This window comes from Cetorhinus maximus, chromosome 8 (genome assembly GCF_964194155.1).
Source record: "Cetorhinus maximus chromosome 8, sCetMax3.hap1.1, whole genome shotgun sequence".
NCBI classification, from domain to species: Eukaryota; Metazoa; Chordata; class Chondrichthyes; order Lamniformes; family Cetorhinidae; genus Cetorhinus; species Cetorhinus maximus.
The window spans coordinates 4,530,189-4,553,539 of record NC_135886.1 but is presented as its reverse complement, the minus strand read 5'-3'; the positions used below and the strand labels follow the sequence as shown (position 1 = coordinate 4,553,539).

Below are 23,351 nucleotides of genomic sequence, written 5' to 3'. Positions count from 1 at the left end.
TCTGAAAGGGTGGTAAAGACAGAAACCCTCATAACATTTAAGAAGTATTTGGATGTGCAATTGCGATGCCATGGCATACAAGGCTATGGGCCTAGTGCTGGAAAATGGGATTAGAGTAGTTAGGTACTTGTTTGACCAGCGCAGACTCGATGGGCCGAAGGGCCTTTTTCTGTGCTGTAGACCTCTGTGACTATGACTCTATGGACCTGTAATGTAGATAAGGAGGCATCGACTGCAATCAGCTAGGGAGCTGGGTTGCAAAATTAGGTGTCTTCCCTGAGCCAAGGGCGAGGCTGAGCTGCTCCAGTTATCTCTCACTGCACATTGAAGCCCCCAGGGATGAATTCTCTACCGGGAGCTTTTCCATATTCTCTCCCGTACCCATTATCTCCTTAGCATTTATGCACCTGTGAAGCGCCTTGGGACATTTTACTATGCTGCAGGTGCCACATAAATGCAAGTCATTGCTGTTGTTTATCCCTCCTTTTACGCTCACTGTGACAGCTGCGCTTTCAGACACGTGGGGCCCAGGCTTTGGAATTCCCTCCCCAAAGCCAACTTTACAATCTGGCTGTGGATTTACTCCAATGTCGGGGGGAATGGAAGCAAGCTAACAGGCTTCAGGGGCCTTGTCCCATCCTAACAGGCTTCAGTGGAAACACTCTCGCCACTAGCTCAGCTGTTTGTGAGGTCAAGCCTCACTTGAGTGGAGTGCTCATGGAATGCTGGATTATAAAAACAGATCAGACATTAAAACAAGGCCCCGTCTGCCCTCACAGGTGGATGCTGAAGGTCACATTTTCACCACGCAAAGAGCAGGACCTGGGCCAACATTTAACTGCCAAATAAAATCGCAGATTCATTTATTTAATCCGTTGTTCATGGAATTTTACTGCATGCAAATTGACCCCTCAAACCTGCTCCGCCAGTCAATAAAGTCAGGGCTGAACTGATGTGGCCTTAACTCCACTTTCCTGCCTGTCCCCCATCACCCTTGACTCCTTTAATCAATCAAAAATCTGTCCAACTCAACCTTGAATATATTCAATGGCCCAACCTCCACGGTCAATGTGGAAGAAAATTCCAAACACTAACAACCTTAAGAGACGAAATTCCTCCTCACCTCTTAATGGGAGCGCCCCATATTTTGAAACCGTGCCCCCAGTTTTAGGTTCCCCCAAGACGGGAAACATCCCCTCAGCATCCACCTCATCAAGTCTCCTCAGTATATTTCAATAAGATCACCTCTCATTCTTCTAAACTCCAATGAGCATAAGCCCAACCTGCTCAACCTTTCCTTAAAAGACAATCCCTTCATCCCAGGAATCAGTCTAGGGTATCTTCTTTGAGCTGCCTCCAATACAAGTACGTCCCTCCTCATGCAAGGTAAACTGTCTGCAGTACTCTAGGTGTGGTCTCACCTATTCCAGTACAGTTATAGTAAGACTTCCCTACCTTTATACTCCAGCCTGCCCCTCTTGCCCCTTCCAATAAAGGCCAACATTCTATTTGCCTCTTTAATTACTTGCTGTATCTTCATGCTGCCTCTGAGATTAATGGACAATGACACCCAGATCCCTCTGTATTGCAGCATTCCGCAGATTCTCTCTATTTAAGTAATATTCTGCTTTTCTATTCTTCCTGCCAAAGTGGACAAGTTCACATTTTCCCACATTATACTTCGCTTGCCAAATTTTTGCCCACTTAGCCATCCATATCCCTTTGAAGACTCTTTGTATCCTCCTCACAACTTGCTTTCCTCCTTATCTCCTACCTAGTTTACCTACAGTACAGCAGCAATGATTCATTAAAACGAGTTCATTGGTTGTGAAGCACTTTGGGATAGCCTAAGAACATGAGAGATGCTATCCAAATGCAAGTTCTTTTCTAAACAACGTGTCTATACCCAGGGCAAAATGGGGGCCTCAACGTAACTGGCAACCGTTTACTTTCACTGTCCAAAGGAGATAGAGCAAAACCACTTTTGCAACGTTCTGCTTTGTTTCTTAAATATAGATGGAATGTGGAGTACCACAGTTTTGGGGCAGGAGTTACACAGCCAAGGTACTTCCCAAGACAAGGCACTTTTTCCTTCCTTACAGCACTGTGGGTGTACTTGCCCCACAGGGACTGCAGCGGTTCAAGGCGGCAGCTCACCACCACCTTCTCAAGGGCAATTAGGGATGGGCAACAAATGCTGGCCCAGCCAGTGACGCCCATATTCTGCGAAAGAATGAAAATAAAAGGGTGGAGGTTGGTGGTCTGTTGACCAATCACCTCCAGGAGTGCTTAAGAATACCCTTTAATCTAGAGATATTTTACACAATACCCTATTATTTCGAACAAATAGGCCTCTTTTACCTGTCAATATCTTATTTGCTGCAGACGCTGAAATGAATTGGACCATTCCAGGGCTAATTAGTGGAAGCCTGGTTTCAAGTGATTTATTTCCCTTTAAAAATGACAGTACACAAACACTGACTGAGACAAGATGGTCATCTTCACTCCAGCTGTGCGCATCCAACAGTACCTTCCCTTCATGATTGAGCGACGGGCACGCCACTGCAGCCGGTAGCCAAAGCCACACGAACAAAGAGGCTTTTAGATGAATTTACTTTTGAAACAAAAAGCCTATTTTGATAAATCTGTGCAGTCCAGTGCAGTGCCAAGCACAACTGCCATGTGCTTCTGGGCAACCGAGCAGAGCGGCCCAGGTCGTGGAGCTCTCTGACGCGCGAGCTCCGAGAATCTGCACGCGGGTCAATCGCCGCCACACTCTGGCCGCGGTGTCGTGGACGGCGAGGCACCTGGGGGCACGAAGCCCCTTTTACACAACTGCAGGACCACAAAACGTACTTGGAGCGCCCGATTGTGACCTGGGTTAAGAAGATTCCTTAAAGTTTATAAAAAAACAAAAGGAATAATCTGGCACGGACCAGGGTCATTTGAAATTCAGGGCAGGGGCCAAGTTAAGGAACAACACATCATGGCAACAGCATATGTGTTGAATCAGACCGATGAATCTGAAAACATCACCAAGCTCAGGGAACCATTGCATGATGCAGTCAAGCAACATGTCCCCCTTGTCATTCAAAGCACTACACAAGTAATGAAGTACTTATTGAAGTGTCGGCTTTGTGGTACAGTGGGAAATATGGCAGCCAATTTGCAAACAGAAAGCTCCCACAAACAGCAATGTGTTAGTGACCAGGTAACCCGTTTTAGTGATGTTAGTTGAGGAATTAAATATCGGCCCAGAGACTGGGAGAACTCCTTTCCTCTTTTTCTAACTGGTGCCATGGGATCTTATGCATCCAATCAAGTGGGCAGGTGGGTCCTCGCTTGAATGTCTCAACTAAAGGGCACCTCCAACACGATAGCACTCCCCCCATACTGCACAACTTACTGGTCCAAAGTAAGCTAACTAGCGTTAGCCATGGCTATACACCAGATCGTGGCCGTAATCATAGCCAATTTCAATGGAGCTCAAGTGCTGAATTTTGCACATTTGCGCATCGATTGGTACAAGCATTAATACAGAATGCAAGATACAATACCAGCTATAGCTTGAACAGAGTCAAGGGATAATGGTTGAAAAGACACACGGATAGCAACCAAAAGCTTAACAGGACACTCAGCTTGCTGCCACATTCAGAGTACAGCCCAAAGGATTTGGAGGAGAATAGCAGAGAAGCAACAAAGAAATAAAGAAATGAGTATGAGAGAATGCTTTGTTAAGGATTCAGTCAGAGAATGCAACGCTTAATGTCAAACAAAGCCACATATATCATGAAGGCCCTCAGTTTTAATCCATCTCCTGTGTTAAATTAGCTAATCTTGACCAAGCACTTGTAAAGGAAAATGATGTGCATTTATATAACGCCTTTCACAACTTCAGGATGTCCTAAAGCGATTTACAGCCAATGAAGCACGATCGAAGTGTGTCACTGCTGTAATGCAATCTCATATGCAACATCTGCAATCATGGGCTGAATTTTACATGGGGGGTCAAGGGGAGGTGGGGGGGGGGAGGGGAGGGGGGGGTGTGGAAGGTAGTATTGTTCACCACCCCCACCCCAGAAGAGATTTTGGACACCAGCTGACCCACGTTAGACAAGACCGCTCTATGGCAATAACATGCTGCGGGCAGCTATATAGCAGTCCCAGCCGCGCCAGCACTCAGCAGTGGGGGCTGCCACACCTGTAAGTAGGCCATAGGTGAAGAGGACATGGCCATGGGAGAGAGGCAAGTCTGGGGTTTTGGATAGGGCAGGATCAGGAAGTCTAGGGAGAATGGTGAGGAGGGTGGGCAGGTTTTGAAGAGGAGGAACAAAGGAGGTTATCATCTTAGGTTAGGAGTGCCCTGATGCGCACAGGACATCCCTTGCACACAGGACACTACCCCACTTCATTCCCACCTATTAAGCATTTTGCTTAAAAAAAGGGGCCTTCTCACTCGCCTATGCAGGCCAACCACATTATGGTGTGGGCAGTGTATTATTTGGGTCAATTGACTTGGTAACAGGCTCAATTGAACCCTAATTATTTATTTTAAAATGGCAGGTGAGCTGCTGATTTCGGAGCCCACCCACCTACCATATTACGTGGGACAGCTCAGGTGTGGGCCGGAAGGTGGTTGGTTTGCCACCTTTCATATTTCACGTGCCCCCTCCATCCCCACTGCCAAAAACACGCCTGGGGGGGGAGGGGGGGAGGGGGGGGGGCTTGTCCATAAAATCCAGCCCCACGTATAAAAAAAGAGCCCTAATGTGGAGAACTGGCTCACATGTGTGGAAGAATAAGACGACGAGAAAACCATTCAGCCCCTCGAGCCTGTTCCACCATTCAATCAGATCATGGCCGACCTGTATCGTAACTTCATTTACATACCCTGGTTCTGTAAACCCTCAATACCTTTGCCCAACGAAAATCTATCCATCTCAGTTTTGACATTTACAATTAGCCTATAGCCTCAACAGCTTTTTGGGGAGTTCCAAATTTCCATTACCCATTTCTTGTGCACGTGTAACACAGTTGCGACATCTCAATAGGTTTATATGATGAGGCTAGATGAGCCTCTGTGAAGTAATCCTCTCACCTCCTTTATTTTATAGCTGCTCAACAATCGGACAGTGGAAACTCTCGCACCCTCACGGGAGATATAGATCCGGAGTTTCCTCTTTGTTTATGCATGCTTAGGGAGTGACAATTGTGGAGAGCTTCTCTACTAGCTCCTCAATTCCAGCTGCTTCCAGGATTCTCCACTGGAAGGGATGGCACAGTTGAATACCCACACAGGCCTATGTAGAGTGGAGTAGAGCAGCAACAGGAATTGCTATGCAAGACGTTGTAGAGGCACCTCAGCAATGCAGCATGATCGATTGCCGTGAAGCAACTTGGGGTGGGGGGTACAACACAAACAATATTTTTTTCTTGGAAGCTAGGACTCTTTTCCTCTTCAAACTCCCTCCAAAGAACTGAGCCCCAAAAAGACACAGGTAATAATAATAATAATTTATGTTTTAATCATCTTGAATCTCGGGAAAATTTCACAAGAGCACAAATAGAGTCAGACAACTGGGCAGAATTCCAACACCCCGCAAATCTAGCACAGGCTATGCCCCTGAACATTATTGAGGTCGTAAATCCTCAAAGGGACACTCGACAGTAAAAACCCTTTAACAGACTTGATTATTGGAGAGAAACATAAGTTAGAAACTAAAGGTAAAAATTGGTTAAGTCAAAGATACACCAGTGCAATGGCTTTCTTTTCCATGGTTACTTGAACTTAGCTCCGTTCCCATGACTACACCACTGAAAGTCATGAGCAATTGGCCAGGTGCTGGAAACAGAGGAAGATGAAAAAAAAAACTTACCTTCTTTAGTGGACAATAATTAGGAGGCTGGTCATTAGGCAGTTAGATTCAGACAAGTTCACTTAGAACAGAGGTTTAAAGTGTCCAATTCTGGTCACTGCACTTTAGGAAGGAGGTTAAGTGCCTTGGAGAGGGTGCAAAGAAGATGTACTTGAATGGTACCAGGGACAAGTGCTTCAATGAATTGGAGAGTCTGGAGAAGCTGGGATTGTTCTCCTTACAGCAGAGAAGGTTAAGAGGAGATTTAGTAGAGTTGTTCAAAATTATGTAGGGTTTGGTAGGGGAGTTTGGGAGAAACTGTCTCCATTGACAGGAGGGTCAACAACCAGAGGACACTGGTTTAAGATAACTGACAAAAGAACCACGAGGGAAGATGAGGAGAGCTTTTTTCCTCGATACAGTAAGTTATTATGATCAGGAATGCAATGACTGAACAAGTGGTGGAAGCACATTCCATACTAACTTTCATATAGGAGTTGTGAATACATACATGGAAAGAGAAAATAATCTGTGGAACCCTGGAGAACAAGTGCATGGGAGATGGACAAATTAAATTAGTTCTTTCAAAGAGACAGCAAAATCACAATGGGCAGAATGGCTTCCTTCTGTGTTGTAAGATTCTAGGAGGGTACAACATCACACTAGGGGATTGAGTGGGGTACATTGCGGGCCCCAGAAAATGGAATGACTGGAATAGTCAGGGGTCCAAAGTTGGACCAGTCATAACGTGGGTGGTGGGAAAATTAATTTGGATAAGTTTGGATGGTTATAGAATACTCTATTGACATCAAAAACAAAAACAAGTAATATTGCTAAGGATCTTTGCTATCTTGGAGCGTTCCTTTTGGAGAAAGTGAAGTTAATATCACTCCAAACGTTTTGAAGAGTTTCAGCACCTGTCTTTGCGGTACAAGCTAACTCTTTGTGTTTTAATGAAAGCAAAATGCTTCAATTTACATGAAAACCACAAAAACTTGCCTGAAGGAAACTTTAAGTTAGGCTGAACTCAAATTGTAAAATTTGGAAACAACAGGTACTGAGGAACGCAAAGTGTTGATCATCTGCGCTGGAATTCAGGCTTGATACAAATTTATTGGACTGTTGCTAACCCTATGCCAAGTTGATCAGTATTACAAGTCATTACATGATTTGCCTGCAGTTACCAAACAAAAAAATGGCTTGAATTTCAGATGTTCTGGAGGGGAATAACTAACTGTGGAAACACTACCAAATCTTAGCAGTAACTTACCGTGAAAAATCCAACTGCTACCTCCTTCCTCCAATACACCTACACTGTCCAAGATGGCATTTTACTGTCTGAGCCTGTACAAGATGATGCAATCCATTAGCCTCAAGGAAATTTGTTTCAGAATTAATGACTCATTCCAAAGATGGAAAAGCAAATGCAGCCAATTAGAGGTGCTTTCAATACTTTAAACAAATGTCATTAATTTCACTTGTGCCTATGAATAGAATATATCATACATTACTTTGAAAGCTTCCTCAAATCTTCGTTTGATAACTTTATTACGAGAGGGATTGAACATAAGAGTAAGGATTATGCTTCAGTTATACAGGGCGTTGGTGAGACCGCACCTCGAATACTGTGTGCAGTTTTGGTCTCCTTATTTAAAGAAGGATGTAAATGCGTTGGATCTGGTTCAGAGGAGGTTTACTAGATTGATACCTGAAATGAGCAGGTTGTCTTATGAGGAAAGGTTGGACAGACTGGGCTTGTTTCCACTGGAGTTTCCTCTTGTGGGTGAGTCCAGAACTAGGGGGCACTGTTTTAAAATTAGGGGTCACCCTTTTAGGGCAGAGATGAGGAGAAATTTTTTTTCTCTGAGGGTTGTGCGACTTTGGAACCCTCTGCCCCAGAAGTTGGTGGAGGCGGGGTCATTGAATATTTTTAAGGCAGAGGTAGATAGATTCCCGTGCGTAACAAGAATCTAAGGTTACTGGGGGTAGAAGGGAATGCGGAAATCGAAACACAAGATGATCAGCCATGATCTTATTGAATGGCGGAGCAGGCTCGAGGGGCTGAGTGGTCTACTCCTGTTCTTATTTCTTATGTTATGTGGAGTGAGCAGAAAGGTGACTTGCTGCCAAACCCTGTGGCAGGCATCTCCTGGCTGTCGCTTCATCCACGTGCATGTTTTTTCAGCACTGGATGACAATCAGGTGCAGGAACCTGTTGAAATTTTCCCTTTTTTTTTCCTTTTCATGGGATGTGGGTGTCGCTGACAGGGCCAGCATTTGCTGCCCATCCCCAGTTGCCTTGGAACTGATTGGCCTACCCGACCATTTCAGAAGGCAGTTAAGAGTCTGGCTGCGGGTCTGGAGTCACATGTAGGCCAGGCCAGAGAGATTTCCTTCCCTAAAAGGATAACAGTGGATCATGTGGGTTTTTACAACAATCGATGATAGTTTAATGGTCACCACCACTGAGGCTAGCTTTATATTCAAGGTTTATATTCAAGGTTTATTAAATGAATTCAAATTACAGCAGCTGCCGTGCTGGGATTCGAACCTGGTGTCACCAGAGCATTGATGGGCGTCTGGATTACCAGTCCAGGGACAGTACTGCTACATCACCATCTCCTCCTAGGTCAAGAGCAGCGATTATAGCAACCATATCATCAGCTCACGTGAGGGCAGAGAAGCCAGCACAGATTGGAGATCAATGTTCTCAGGTCTGTAGGCCGCCACTCGTTTTAAAATGGCAGCAGACATAATCACGGGTGCAATAACACGATATCTGCTATGCCGTTAAACAGGAGTACAAGATGATGTCAAAAACAAAAACAGAAAATCAAGCAAAATGTGCAGGTGTGTAGCCACTTCAGCAACACCTCCTCAGGATATTCCAAAGCACTTCACAGCCAAAGAATTTTTGAAGTGCGTTTACCTTTGTAACATAAGAAATGCAGCAGCCAATTTGTGCACAGTGAGCTCCCACAAGCAGCAATCTGATAATGACCATACAACCTGTCTGAATGACGTGGAGGAATAAATATTGGCCAGGTCAATGGGGATCTTCTTCGGAATAGTGCCTGGCACAGGATGTTTCATGTGCACCTGAAAAGGGCAGGTGGAAGCCTCGGTTTACCATTTCATGAAATGCAGCCTCTCCGACAGGACAGTGCAGCACTCCCTCAGTATGCACTGAAGTGTCAGCATTTGTATTCTGGAGTGGGGCTTGAACTCACAACCTTTTGACTCTGAGGCAAGAGCGCTACCAACTGAGTTGGAGCTGCCAAACTAAAGACTGTAACAAGAGAAATAAGATCAAGAGCATTTACATGCTGACCATAATGTACATTTCTCGACTGCTTCATTACCCAAAGGTTGTACTCCGAGGTATGCTCACTGCTTGCTTCATATCTCTAAGGACTTACCCAATCCACATATTTGTGAAAATGTGTGTGTGGGAAAGCAATGGCATACATAAAATTATTGGGTCACAAATAATTCATCACACTTAATTGCAACCATCAAATTAAACCGAATAAATCTCAAAACATCAAAGCGAAAGCTTTCTCTGAGAAATAAGAACTTCCTGGAGTATCCAGTACTGGATGGCAGGCGTTCAGTCTCAGAAGCAATGGAGTGCAGTGACCTCAATACCAAGGACACAAAAAGCTACACTGCTACTACTGGGGTCAAAACACGATCCACGGTAGCCTATTCTGCTCTGTTTGCTGTTAAATCGGCTTCTCCATGGCCACTTCAACACAACAGTGAAGGCCAAAGGTCAGCTATTTTCTCACTTGGAAGCGAAAAGACCGATTTTGTTCAACATAGCCACACAAAGGCTTCTTCATACTGGTACAGCTGCATGTTTAGCAACAGTGAGAGGAAAAGCGGTGATTAAGGCCATTCAGAGTGGCGAGTTGGCGGAGTCAGGGCAGTAGTGAAGACACCCCAAATGGCATTTGTGCCTGTGTAAGGCCCCCCCCCCCCCCCCCCACCCCGCCCGAGGGCAATTGGAGGGCCTTCCTTCAATCCTGCTCTGGTTAATGGTCGATCAGCCAACTTGGCTTTTGTTACTCACCTTCTCTAGTGTAGCCAGCACATGTTGGGAGATGCAGAAAGGCAACATCAGCCAGAGAATCGCGCTAGAAAGTACGTGTGGTTGGGCATCAGGCGAGAGCCCCGGGGCCTCTCTTCCCTCTGCCCAAGGTAAAATGGCCGACTCACACTCATCATCTCGAGTCCTACGGCATTTCAGGTGAGGTACTGGGGACGTGCCAATCTCTTGGGAGTCTTAGCAAAAGACGCGTCATGAAAGGCAGAGCAAGAACACAGGCAGCAGTTGATTCACCCGTTTAATTTTTTTTCTAAACTATTATTATTTTTCATGTGCCAATGAGGTGTGTGACATTTTTTAAATTCAGGCACCCAGTGTCAACATCGAAACACACCCAAGCTGGGTGTGGTACGCCTGGATACAGATTCGATCTCTCTTCAAACAACGAACTACAGTCTCAGAACCTGACATTAATTTCCCACAGCAGGCACCCTGAGGCTTTAAAAGGGCAGAACTATCAACTTAGCGGTCAATCGCGGGGCAGCTTTGTGGAATGGATCCCACTGTCACCAATAACCGAATTCTGACCACCACAATGCATTTCACTTTGCGAGCCTAGTAATCACCAAATTGAGAGCCTTTCACCCCATCAACCCCGATTTCAACTACGGGTGAAAGACCTGCAGCTTACTTGCCGCATCATTCTGCCTCCAGTGCTTCAACTTGTACTGGAATTTATTCAGCCAAATGAACAAGGAGCCCCGAGTGCTTGTTGCTTAAACTCAGCGAGATATATTCTTGTTCCACTGGCCTGCAGTTAGATTTAACAATAGACTTTAGCGTGCCAAAAAAAATCAAAACAAAATTAAGGTTTACCGAAAGGCAATTATTACAGTTTATATGCATTGCTGCTAATCATAAGGTTGTTTGAAAAAACAGGATAAAGCAATTGGAAGTTGAAGTTTATTATAGATTTGTAAAACCAACTTCTCATTTGATAGTTAGCTTTTCATTACGTAGTAGCAAACACAAGTTGAAAATAAAACAAAGCTTGATGATTTTGCCTCCATCTCATTGCTATAAACAAATGAGTTACGCTGACCTTCATTAACTCCCAATCTGGCAACGTTTCACTTTTAAAATTCTCATCCTTGTTTTCAAATCCCTCCATGACCTCATTCCCGTCCCCATCTCTATAACCTCCTCCAGCCCTACAACCCTCAGAGGTCTCTGTGCTCCTCCATTTCCGGTTTTATCACTCCACAATTCGAGACTGTGCCTTCAGCGGCCTTGGTCCTAAACTCATAATTCCTTCCCTGACCATCTCTGCCTCTCATTCTCTCTCTCTCTCTCTCCTCCTTTAAGGCGCTCCTTAAATCCTCTCTCTTTGATTAAGCTTTTGGTTATCTTTTAATATGTAATACATTTTATGGGGCTTGGTGTCAAATTTTGTTGAATAATGCTCCTGTGTAATGTTTTGTTAGGTTTTTATTACACTAAAGGCTCGATATAAATGCAAGTTATTGTTATCCCAAATGGGAGGTATAAGTGAGGGCCACCATTTTGGTAAGTATTCTGAATTTTGTAAAAATAGAACTCCTGCTGGAATGTTGCAAGGTATTAAACTTCTAGCAGCAAATGCCAGCTCTCATATTTCCTGTTATTCAAGGATTTTGAAGGGTCCTACATTCAGAGGGCAATTTCCCCTGCTTTCTTGTGACATGTATTTATCAATTTTCCAATAGAAAAAGACAGAGAGAGAGAGAAACAAGAATGATTTCAGGGATAAGGGACTTCAGTTACATGGGATAGATTGGAGAAACTGGGATTGTTCTCCTCAGAACATAGGAGCTTGAGAGGAGATTTGGTAGAGGTGTTCAAGATCAAGAGGGGTCTAGACAAAGTAGAAAGGGAGAAACTATACCCATTGGCAGAAGGGTTGAGAACCAGAGGGCACCTGAAAGGCGAGTGGCAAAAGAGCCAACAGTGGCATTAGGAAAAGCATTTTTAAGCAGTGTGGGGTTAGGATTTCACCCCTCTCCTATTTTAACTCAGTTCTGTTGAAGGGTCATGAGGACTCGAAACTTCAACTTTGTTCTTCTCCGCCGATGCTGCCAGACCTGCTGAGTTTTTCCAAGTAATTCTGTTTTTGTTTCATATTACTAGCTACGCCTCCCCTACCTGAAAAACATTTGCTCAATCCTATTCTTTGCTTTCGATCTTTCAGCTATCCTGCTATCCATTTCACCACTTCAGTCTTTGCAATAAGTATCTTGAGGCACTTTATCGAGTGCTTTCTAAAGTCCTGATAAACCACTTGAACTGTACATACTGATTATATCAATCTCTTCCTCCCATTTAAGTTTTACTTATTTTGATAAGTAATAGTGCATCTTATCCATTTGAACTGACTTGAAAAGCTTGCCTAGGGAAAAGTTGGCAAGATTGTGTTGGTTTTTGCTTTGAGCACTTTATATGCCAAATTTATTTCTGGGATAACAGGGCTGTCCAAGAGGAGAGATTCACTAGAGTATGCCTAATTTTCTAGCGTTCAGAAGAATGAGAGGTGACCTTATTAAAATGCATATAGTTATTAGAGATTTTGACAGGGTAGATGCTGAGGAGGCTGTTTCTCCTGGTTGGAGAGTCTAGAACTAGGGGGCAGGGTCTCAGGATAAGGGGTCAGCCATTTAGAATTGAGTAGAAATGTCTTCAGAGGTTTGAGAATCTTTGGAATTCTCTGCTATGGATGGTCAGTCACTGAGAATATTCATGAATGAGGTCGCTAGATATTTGGACACTATGGGAATCAAGGGATATGGGGATATGTGGGAAAGTGAATATGACATAAAAGTTCAGCCATGACCGAATGGCAAAGCAGGTTTGGAGGGGTCGTGTGGCCTACTCCTACTTCTTATGTTCAATTCAGCAAGATGAGAAAACCAATTGGACATACGATTGAAACAACATTGCATACAACCTCCCATCTTTTAGACTGACTTCCAGTCTGAATCTAACTGGGTGCTGAATTACAAATGTTGTCACAGGTGCTTACTGAGGTGTCTGAATTGTCACACCCAAACCAATACACGACAAAGAGATGGGCAGGTCGGCAGTAGCTCTGAAATTTCCCCCCTCCGTTCATTTTCCTACTGGCGGAGCTGGCCCATTGCATAAATCAAACAGTTTCTCCAGTGAGAGAGAGAGAAACTTCTAAAGGAGTCAGGCGCATTAGGAAGCACATCTCAGCATTGAAGTTAGGCTTCCAAAAAAGCAGATGAGTTATTACTTTTAGCACTTTTTGATCTTAATCCTTCTTTACCTGTGTCAAAAGTATTCATGTGTTTGGAAATCAGAGTGGTCCAGATAGAGATCTATGGGGCATGCCGCTCGCTACATACTGTCAAGGTAGAAACAGCCATTTAATTCTAATCCTCAATTTCTCTCTCTCTCCTTTACCCTGTCCCTTATTCATGCCAGCGTGTTACCTTTAATATCAAGGGCCTAAATGTTCACCTCTGGTTGCACTTTAACTAAAGCTTTAAGTCAAATCACATCCATTGCATATACAGCAGATATGCAGATTTCACTGCCTCTCTCTCTCTCTCTCTGATTAGATTTTTTAAGAACTATTTTGACAAGAAAACAATACAAAGTATATCAAGTTCAACCCGTGAGGGGTCATTCGGACAGGAGCTGCCAAGCAACGGTGCATTAAATAGAATAACAGATACAGAAATGTAGAGCAGAAGCAGGGGTGAGAATTACAATGGTTACAATCACCCAGACTCCTACTTGAAATCAATGTCTAAAACGCTAAGGGGCCAAACTGAGGGATTCTATGAAATCGGAAGGTACTCCAGAATTACATTGGATTAAAGATTATCTAACATTATGGCTCAACATAAGTTTTCACTTGAGTACTCACAATGGACTATTGCCCAACTCTGTGCAAATCATTAACTGTGAAACTGGGTCCACACTACCCAGTGGGGAAAAAAAAACCTTGGATACAGGGAAACCCGGCTCTATCTTTCAGAGAAAAGGGCGAGGGTTTTACAGCCCTGCCGCGGTGTGTCTTCCCCACCAGTGGACGCGGTGAGCCATTTAAATCTCCATTCAGTTCTGCAGGACCGTAATAGCCCGTCAGGAGGGAGGGGCCATAAAATCCTGGCCAAGGGGTTAATTAACCTCCAGAAGGCCATTTCCTCCTGGCATCTACCCAAGTACTACATAGCCAAGGTCAGCGTGGCGTTCTTAGTCATTGTTCATATTCAGTCTGCATCTTGCCTGCCTTAGTTATGAATTATTGTGTTCCAAGTTGTGTCTTTGGTTTATCTGACTAATAATCACAAGAGCAATCCAGTCTAATAGATCAGCGGCCGTGAACTTTTGCATCAAATGGCCATGTTTCTGTGTTTTACCAGATTTTTTTTTTTTAAGGTCAATTTGAGGCTTTGTTGCATATTTTAGAAATGTATTAGGCGGTACAGCAAAATTAAATCTTGGATTCCTAGGTTCAAACTCAGCCTGAAAGTCATCCGAATGTTCGAGAAATGGCAAATACAGCGTTTTAGCTTCACAAAAAATGGGTCCTTAGCTATTGTGTGTGACACGGCCTCATGAGAAACTACCGCGAATTTGGTCTCAAATACTGAAGTTTCGCCACATATTATTGGGGCAGGTCCATTTTGGAAAGTGTTCTCCAATGGGTAGATCTGCAATTTGATTGTTTGAGTGGTAGTCAACACGTGTTCAGCTACTCTCCCTCCCTCACCTGCAGGGTAACAACATATTTAGTCGGATTGAGCTACAACATTTCAAGTGCATTTAACTGAATTGCTTTACTTTTCTCACAACACAAATTTTCAGCTTTAGGGCCAAACTTGAGATCGCTGGAGGGGGCAGTACAGAAGGAGGCCACTCAGGCTATCGAATCTGCCCCAGCATTCTCGAAGACTAATCCAGCTAGGTTCACTCTGCTCTTTCCCCATACCCCTGCAATCTTTCTCCTTCAAGTGTTTGTCCAATTCCACTTTGAAGACTACCATTGTGAAACTGTATCTGCCAACAGTGCATTCCAAATCCTAACCATTCATTACTTAAAGAACATAGGACATAGGAACAGGAGTAGGCCATTCAGCCCTTTGAGCCTGCTCTGCCATTCAACAAGATCATGGCTGATCTGGTTATGGTCTCAACTCCACTGTCCTGTCTGCCCCCCATAACCCTCAGCCCCTTTGTCTATCAGAAATCTGAGTAACTCAGCCTTGAATAAATTTAATGACCCAGCCTCCATTGCTTTCTGGGGAAGAGAATTCCACAGACTAACGACCCTCAGAGAAAAAAATTTCTCCTCATCTCCGTCTCAAAAGGGAGGCGTCTTATTCTAAACTGTGTCCCCTAGTTCTAGTCTCCCCCGCAAGAAGAAACATCCTCCCAGTGTTGACCCTATTGAGTCTCCTCAGGATCTTGTGTGTATCAATAAGGTCGCCGCTCATTCTTCTAAACTCCGATGGGTATAGGCCCGATCTGTTCAACCTTTCTTCATAAGATAAGCCCCTCACCTCAGGAATGAGTCGAGTGAACCTTCTCTGAACTGCAAAAAAGCTCACGTCACCTCTAGTTCTTTTGTCAACTAATTGATTCTGGCTATTGACCTTATATATGTAAAATTGTAGAGCACAGGAGGTGGTAAATCTCATAACCATTTGACCAGCCAATTGCCTGCACAATGAGGATCCTGTATTGGTTTAGCTTGCTCCGGTCTAAGGCAATTTTGAAAGGTTAATTAGTGAACACTTGATTGTATTTCATATGCACTCAAAGGTATTCCCATCCCTAGTGTGCTGTATAACCAACAGCAATATCCTGAACATATTGTAATGCTATTCAGTCTGTAAGGAACATTAGCAGTTACCAAAAGGGATGAGTTTCCCTCAAGGAAGTGAACTTTTGGAGAATGAGGTGTTAAATGAATATTTTACAGAACTACCCTGAGTTGGACACATTTAGTGTGCGATGACAAGAGAGGACGTGAAAAGTTAGGAACGTTTTAAATATCGTGTCACTGTTCTGTCTAAAAACTGCCCCTGGGTCCAACTTTCCACCCTCCCCCCTGACTACAACAGTGCGACTCCTAAAGTAAATAGTGGCTGATTAGTGGAGCCATCTGGCTAACTGAATAAAACGTTTTTTTTAATTCACTTATGGGATGTGGGCGTCACTGGCCAGGCCAGCATTTATTACCCATCCCTAGTTGCCCCTTGAGAAGGTGGTGGTGGGCTGTCTTCTTGTACCGCTGCAGTCCGTGTGGTGTAGGTCCACCCACAGTGCTGTTAGTGTGACACATGCTCCACATTATGGGAATCCCCAGGGCTTCTGGAGGGACCAAATCCAGTATACTGCAGATCACAGTGGTCATAGAGTAGAGTAGGTGACCAGAAACCTTGGCCCACTGTGTAACTTCTGTGACACAATGTTTATTTGATTCAAACTGCTCTATTTGGTTTTGTACGGTATATTTGCACAGAGCATGGCACATGTCCTGGGTGTGTTTAGCACACATTACTATTGCATGTGAGTCTGAATAAGACCATCAGTTTTTTTCATATAAAATGTTAATACTGTTATAAAGAATAAAGCTTGTGTTTAACCATGGACAGGAACTTTGGTACAGGTCAACACCACAACAGCCTTTTGTTCTTGTTTCCCTGCCCTCCGTTTCCATCCTTTCCTCTCCTTTCCACAGTACACACTGGGTCTTCCAAACCCAACTTCCTCTGCCCAGAAGGGAGGAGGTTCACAGCTCATCTTCCAAAAGCTCAAACTTATTTTTCCAAGTCACAACGAATTCATTTAAGCAACTCCCTATCCGATTGGTTTAAAATGAAACAGTGGGGCGGGACTTAATCCAGGTGATGGATCTTACCTGCCAAGCTAATCAGAGCCCCGGGTCTCCTCTGTTGGGGTAGGCTGCCATATTAAGAGGCCATCAGGCACTTACTGGCCAGTGGCAGGCCTTCCCCAAGGACCTTGGAATAAAGAAATCCCCCCCCACCAACCCCACACTCACCCCTGAGAGTGCTGGCCTGACTTCCAATCCTCATCAGTGCCACCACTCTGGCAATGCACCTACCGCAGACTCAGGATCAGTGAGGGACTCAGGTCACGGGTGAGTGAGAGGGGAGATGTGAGGGGACGCAGGGAAACCAGGAGAAAAGGGAGGGAGGGAGGGAGGGAGGGAGGGAGGGAGGGAGGGAAGGTGGCTCTCAGTGGCCCCCTCCTGCCCACTTCTTGATGTCGGGTCCCAGGCACCGAGTGCCTTTGAACAAGGAGCCCCACAGGAACCTGAAAGCAAACCAGACAGGGGTTACCTTTTGGGCTTCTCGAGTAGCTAGTCTGCCACCCGCTGCTGGGTGAATACCAGCGGCAGTGCAATAAGGCCCTTAAGTGGGCATTAATTGCACCCTTATCAGCCTCAATTAGTGTCCAGGCAGGAAGGCCACCCACGCGCCATCCCAACCTGGACTTAATTGAGTGGAGCTGGGAAAGTAGTGGGGAACCCACCCCGCACCCTCCCATCCGATTAAATGTCCCCCCCCGCTGACCCCCCGTCTCCAAACTCACCGCGGGGTGGCGACGAGGGAGGGGAGGGAAACCATTAAATTCCGCCCAACGGGTCTACTGAACCTGAGAGGGAAGGTCTGCAAAGTCCCCATCACATAAGGTTTGTGAGGCAGTGAAGAGAGAGCAGAAAAGTGAAGATAATTGCAAGGAAAATCACAAGGACAGGTTACAAAACAAAAACTTGACACAGATGGTGGTTAAAATGTGGGATTGTCAAAGGGGAGTCCGGAAACAGATGAGGTAGGTGCTTGAAAAGGAATCTGAGGAATGGAGCAGCAGAGTGGGATTATACTCTGCGGCTCATGTGAAGAAAAACATTACAGACTTAAATGGCCCCAAGTTTCTGTGCTGCAACATTCAAGTCCACACAAGTGTCAGTGACTCAGATGGTGCCACAAAGTAGGATGGTGCCTGCTGGGTAAAGCAATGAAAATTCTCAACAGACTCATTGTGGAAACATGTTCTGGGAGGCTTCTTAGTCAAACAAAACTAACTTTATTTACATAAGAGCTTACATGGCTGCTTGTATCCAGCCAGCCCCACATACAGTCACCTTTTTCCCCTCGGAAACCCCTCCCTCGCTAGCCACACATTGGCTGAACAGACCACGTGACTCCTACTCAGTCGAACCGATCTTAAAGTGACAGTCATCAAACCCATTTACAGGTGCGGGCAGTTTGACCCAGGCACAATAGCTGAATTGTAATCAAAAAATATTAGTAGATACTTGGGAGGTAAGGCAGCCTCTGTTGAGAAAACATTGAGAATGGGCCTCTTATTTTTTGGATACTGAAATTGTGACAGAAGAAGGAGCATGCACACGTGTGCACTAACAAAACAAGCACAAAAGTTAAGTCTTCATGACTCTCAAACCAACTGCTCTAATACTGGGTGCAGCGTTTGGTTACAGATCTGGTTGTAAGGCGTGTGAGATTCAGTTCTTTGAATGTCACAACCTTGTGCCATAACACCAACATTTTGATTAATTTGGCTGCAACACATACAATGGGTCAATGTAATCTGCCATTGATTCGGCACGATCACAGTATCTTTACAATGAGCCATTCGGCCCATCGTGTCCGCACCAGTCAACAAAGATCTGACTACACGAATCACATTTTCCAGTGCTAGGCCCATAGTCCTGGAGGCTATGGCAATGCAAGTGAATATCTAAATACTTGTTACTACTCCCCTGCCTTGTCCCCGTAACCATGCACAAGATACAGGTGTGTGCCCACAACCCTACATCAAGAATTACCCACTTCAAATCGTTCATCGAGGAATGGCACCTTGCACAGATCAGACCTCTCCCCACACGAAGGGGAATAATTTTGATAAAAAAGGAGTCAACCATGCACAAATAGCCTTAAAGCAGTAAAGCAGTTGCCAGGGTAGAGTTCCACTGGTCAGGGACAGGAAATAGAGGGAAAAGAAAGGCTTAAGAAGCATCCCTCCTCCATTGGAGTTCTCACCCTTTCAAAAGAGACATGAAATATTCTTGAACAAGATCTCCACTCTTAAGTCCTACCAAAAGGTCATGATCATGGACAGGGAAAAGGGTCGAGGTTTTTTTTTGAGGGAAGAGAAAGGGATGTGTGTTATTATATTGATGAATTATTTATTGTGTTTTTAACTCAAACTATATCATTGCATAGTAAGTTTAAAGTACATCGTGATTTATTGCCTGGATGAGTGCAGCTCCAACACTCAAGAAGCTCGACACCATCCAGGACAAAGCAGTCCGTTTGATTGGCACCCCATCCACAAACATTCACTCTCTTCACCATCAACGCACAGTAGCAGCAGTTTGTACCATCTACAAGATGCACTGCAGGAACTCACCAAGGCTCCTCAGACAGCACCTTCCAAACCCGCAAACCATCCAGGAGGACAAGGGCACAGATAGATGGGAACACCACCACCCGGAGGTTCCCCTCCAAGCCACTCACCCATCCTGACTTGGAAATATAATCGCCGTTCCTTCACTGTCGCTGGGTCAAGATCCTGAAACTCTCTCCCTAACAGCACTGTGGGTGTACCTACACTACATGGACTGCAGCGGTTCAAGAAGGCAGCTCACCACCACCTTCTCAAGGGGCAATTAGGGATGGACAATAATTGCTGGCCCAGCCAGTGCCCACATCCCGTAAATGAATAGAAAAACAACCATAAGCATGGTTTTCCTTTATAAACTCCCGCACAAGTCTCTAATTATCCAGCTTCCCAATTACTCATTCAGTGAGCTCATTGACCTGGGGGCCAGCCCATGTTGTATGCAAACTGGTCCCATTTCCCTTTGTAGCCTCACTCGATAGGAGGCGCCCTTTGAGAATTTCTACACCTACCAACAATGAAACCCTATCCAATAAGCATTAATCTAAATGCAAGTGTGTTCAAAATGAAGTTAAATTCATCAGCGAAAAGAATGGGAAGTCACCATTACTGAACAAAATAACCTCTGTAAGGGCCAAAGTCACACATCCTGCACTGTGCTGTTGGAGCTTTGAGCCAGGAACGAGGATCAATAGAAAGTATGTTTTCCTAGTTAGGGGCCAGAGAGTAGGAATGAGGACAGCCCAAATTTGCTGAAAATACACGGGAGTCGTATAATCAACTCTTCAAAAGAAATTGTGAAACAACCGCTTGGGCTGCAAACCTAACGATTGGCCAACCTATAAACACGAGGATTGAAAGGAACACAAACAAAAGAACGCATTTTGGACAGCAAAACTTACTAGGTACTGTGTGCAATCAGTTTGATTCCATGCCACAGCCCATACCCTACACAAAAGGAGTGGATGATCAATTCGTTGATTCTGTCGAGTTTGAAACTCTCGGGCCAGGGTTTTCCGGTCGTCAGGCGGGCTCGGTGGGAACAGCCGCAAAACGGACCTCCACCCGCAAATCAGGCCCCGAACGCGATTTCTCGCTGGCTGGCCAATTTACCGCCGGCCAGTGTGAGTCACGCCATTTTATGTGGGCGGGCCAATTAAGGCCTGCCCAGCCTGACGGGCGCCCAGCGCTACCTGTGTGGGCGGGGGGCGGGGGGAAGAGTCGGGGCCTGCGCAGAAATCTCCCCGAAGCACAGAGCTGCCTCAGGGAGATGAACTTCAAGTTTAAAGTTTAAAATAAAGAAAGTTAAAAATCATTTACACACGTTCCTCGTGCGACATGAGCTGGGACATGTTTATGAAATGTTTAAAAAAATATTTATTAACTTACTAAAACCTTATCCCCGCCCATGGGTGAGGTTTCGAGAAAAACACAAGGCCGCCTGGGCTCTTCGCCTGCCCCCCAACCTGAAGGTTGGACAGGTTGGACGGGCAGTGTTGATCGAGTCCTTCAATTGGTTTTTTTCATGGCCTTAACAGGCCTTTGACAGTTTGGTGAAATGCCGCGCGGTGACGTTGGGACGCACGCCCGACCTCACCGCCCGTTGGCGTGCAGGACCCGCCCACCACACAAGCCGAAGAGAAGATTCTGCCCACAACGAATTTCAGCCTCTTCTCATCCAGCTTCTTGCAATTCGTTCAAAAACACGGGCCTGCTGGGCAGCGGTCATACAGGAATCAACCCCATTTCACTGAAAGAGAAATGATTTTACATTCTCACTTGTCGTGACGTGGTCAAGCTCGTCACAAACTCAGCGCCGGCCCGGTCAGACAAGTGGAATTCAAGCTGTGCCCAATCTTGCCAGGGTGGTCTGTAAATCTGACTACAAAGAAATTAGGGCACAGGTGTGACAACTCAGACGAGGTTTCCTCAGTTACATAATTTTGCTTCAAAACATACTTGAGTGCTGCCAGAGCAAATTCAACTCTGTTGCTGACAGAAAAGCTAAGCTACGGGGGGTAAACTTCCAGTTTTCAGTTATAAGTAGACCTGCATTTATATAGCACTTTTCACAACCACGGCGCTCAACAGCCAATGAAATATTTTTTGAAGTGTAGTCACTGTTGTCATGTAGGAAACGCGGCAGCCTTTATCTGCACAGCAAGCTCCCACAAACAGCAGTGTTATAATGAGAAAGTAATCTATCGTCTGCGATGTTGATTGAGGGGTTAAATATTGGGGCAGGACGCCAGGGATAACTCCCCTGCTCCTCTTCGGGATCTCTCGCGTCCATCCGAACAGGCAAATGGGCCTTAGTTTAATGTTTCGTCCGAAAGGCTGCACCTCTGACAGTGCAGCACTCCCTCAGTGTCAGCACTGGAGTGTCAGCCCTTCATTTTTTAAAAAAAAAATAGATTTTGAACTGTTTTAGCCACAGATCCATTCCAAATCCAGCAGAGCAGGCTACTGGGTTACAGCTCATGTGTCCAGGTTAACAAGACCTCGGGAGGCAACTCCTACCACACAGTGGAAAAATATGTTGCACTGCAATCAGGCCCTAGGGTACAAGAATCCTGCACATCAGCCCACGACGCAGTGGTCAGACAGGAAAATGCTGGAGCTCATGTCTTCTGATATTATCACTTTGCAGCTGAACGAAACATTCCTTTCGAATGCGTGCAGTCAAAAAAGTGAACAAAAGCAAACTACCACCATAGGCAAGATGGCCTTCAGTCATAAAGAAACAATTTGCAAACAGGGAAATAGTTTGAATAGCTAGCTGAGATCAAACAACCAGATCATACAGCAAAAATATAAATGCTGAAATGCTCTTCTTCACAATCTTATATCTTGTAAACATGTTAAAAGTGATAGCGGTTCCCCTGAGCCAGAATGCTTCAGGGCAGGGTGGATTTACGCCGTGACATTAGTCGTCTCAATTTTTCTGCTCCTCTCACCCATTCTAACCTGTCTCTCTCTGAACTCACTGCACTCCGTTCTCTCAGGTCCAACCCTGACATTGTCATCAAACCCGCTGACAAGGGTGGTACTGTTGTTGTCTGGCGCACTGACCTCTACCTCGCGGAGGCTGAGCGTCAACTCGCAGACACTTCCTCCTACCTCTCCCTGGACCATGACCCCATCACTGAACATCAAACCATTGTTTCCAGGACTGTCACTGACCTCATCTCCTCTGGAGATCTTCCTCCCACAGCTTCCAACCTGATAGTCGCCCAACCTCGGACGGTCCGCTTCTACCTCCTACCCAAAATCCACAAACAGGACTGTCCGGGCAGACTGATCGTGTCAGCCTGTTCCTGCCCCATGGAACTCATTTCTCGTTATCTTGACTCCCTTCTCTCTCCCCTTGTCCAGTCCCTTCCCACCTACATCCGTGATTCCTCTGACACCTTACGCCACATCAACAATTTCCAGTTCCCTGGCCCCAACCGCTTCCTCTTCACCATGGACGTCCAATCCCTCTACACCTCCATCCCCCACCAGGAGGGTCTGAGGGCCCTTAGCTTCTTCCTTGAACAGAGGCCCGAACAATCCCCATCTACCACTACTCTCCTCGTCTGGCTGAACTTGTTCTCACACTGAACAATTTCTCCTTTAACTCCTCTCACTTCCTCCAAATAAAAGGTGTGGCTATGGGTACCCACATGGGCCCCAGCTATGCCTGTCTCTTTATGGGGTATGTGGAACATTCCTTGTTCCAGTCCTACTCTGGCCCCCTCCCACAACTCTTTCTCCGGTACATCGATGATTACTTCGGTGCTGCTTCATGCTCTCGTCGGGACCTGGAAAAATTTATTAATTTTGCTTCCAATCTCCACCCCTCCATCATTTTCACATGGTCCATCTCTGACACTTCCCTTCCCTTCCTTGACCTCTCTGTCTCAATTTCTGGTGATAGACTGTCCACCAATATCCATTACAAGCCTACCGACTCCCACAGCTACCTCGACTACAGCTCCTCA

General features: G+C 45.3%; 1 protein-coding gene across 2 annotated transcripts in view; it reads right to left on the bottom strand.

The window, feature by feature from the left end:
* LOC144683386 (solute carrier family 45 member 3) overlaps positions 1–21,245 on the bottom strand; it is a 66,920-nt gene extending 45,675 nt beyond the window's left edge. Inside the window, exon 1 of one of the 2 annotated variants that reach the window (XM_078546339.1) lies at positions 21,140–21,245. The gene's annotated coding sequence lies outside the window, so the exon portion shown is untranslated. Of the gene's footprint in view, positions 1–8,524; positions 8,545–21,139 lie in introns of those variants that run through there. The other variant, XM_078546345.1, reaches the window with a different exon arrangement.
* Between the last annotated feature and the right edge of the window lie 2,106 nt (positions 21,246–23,351).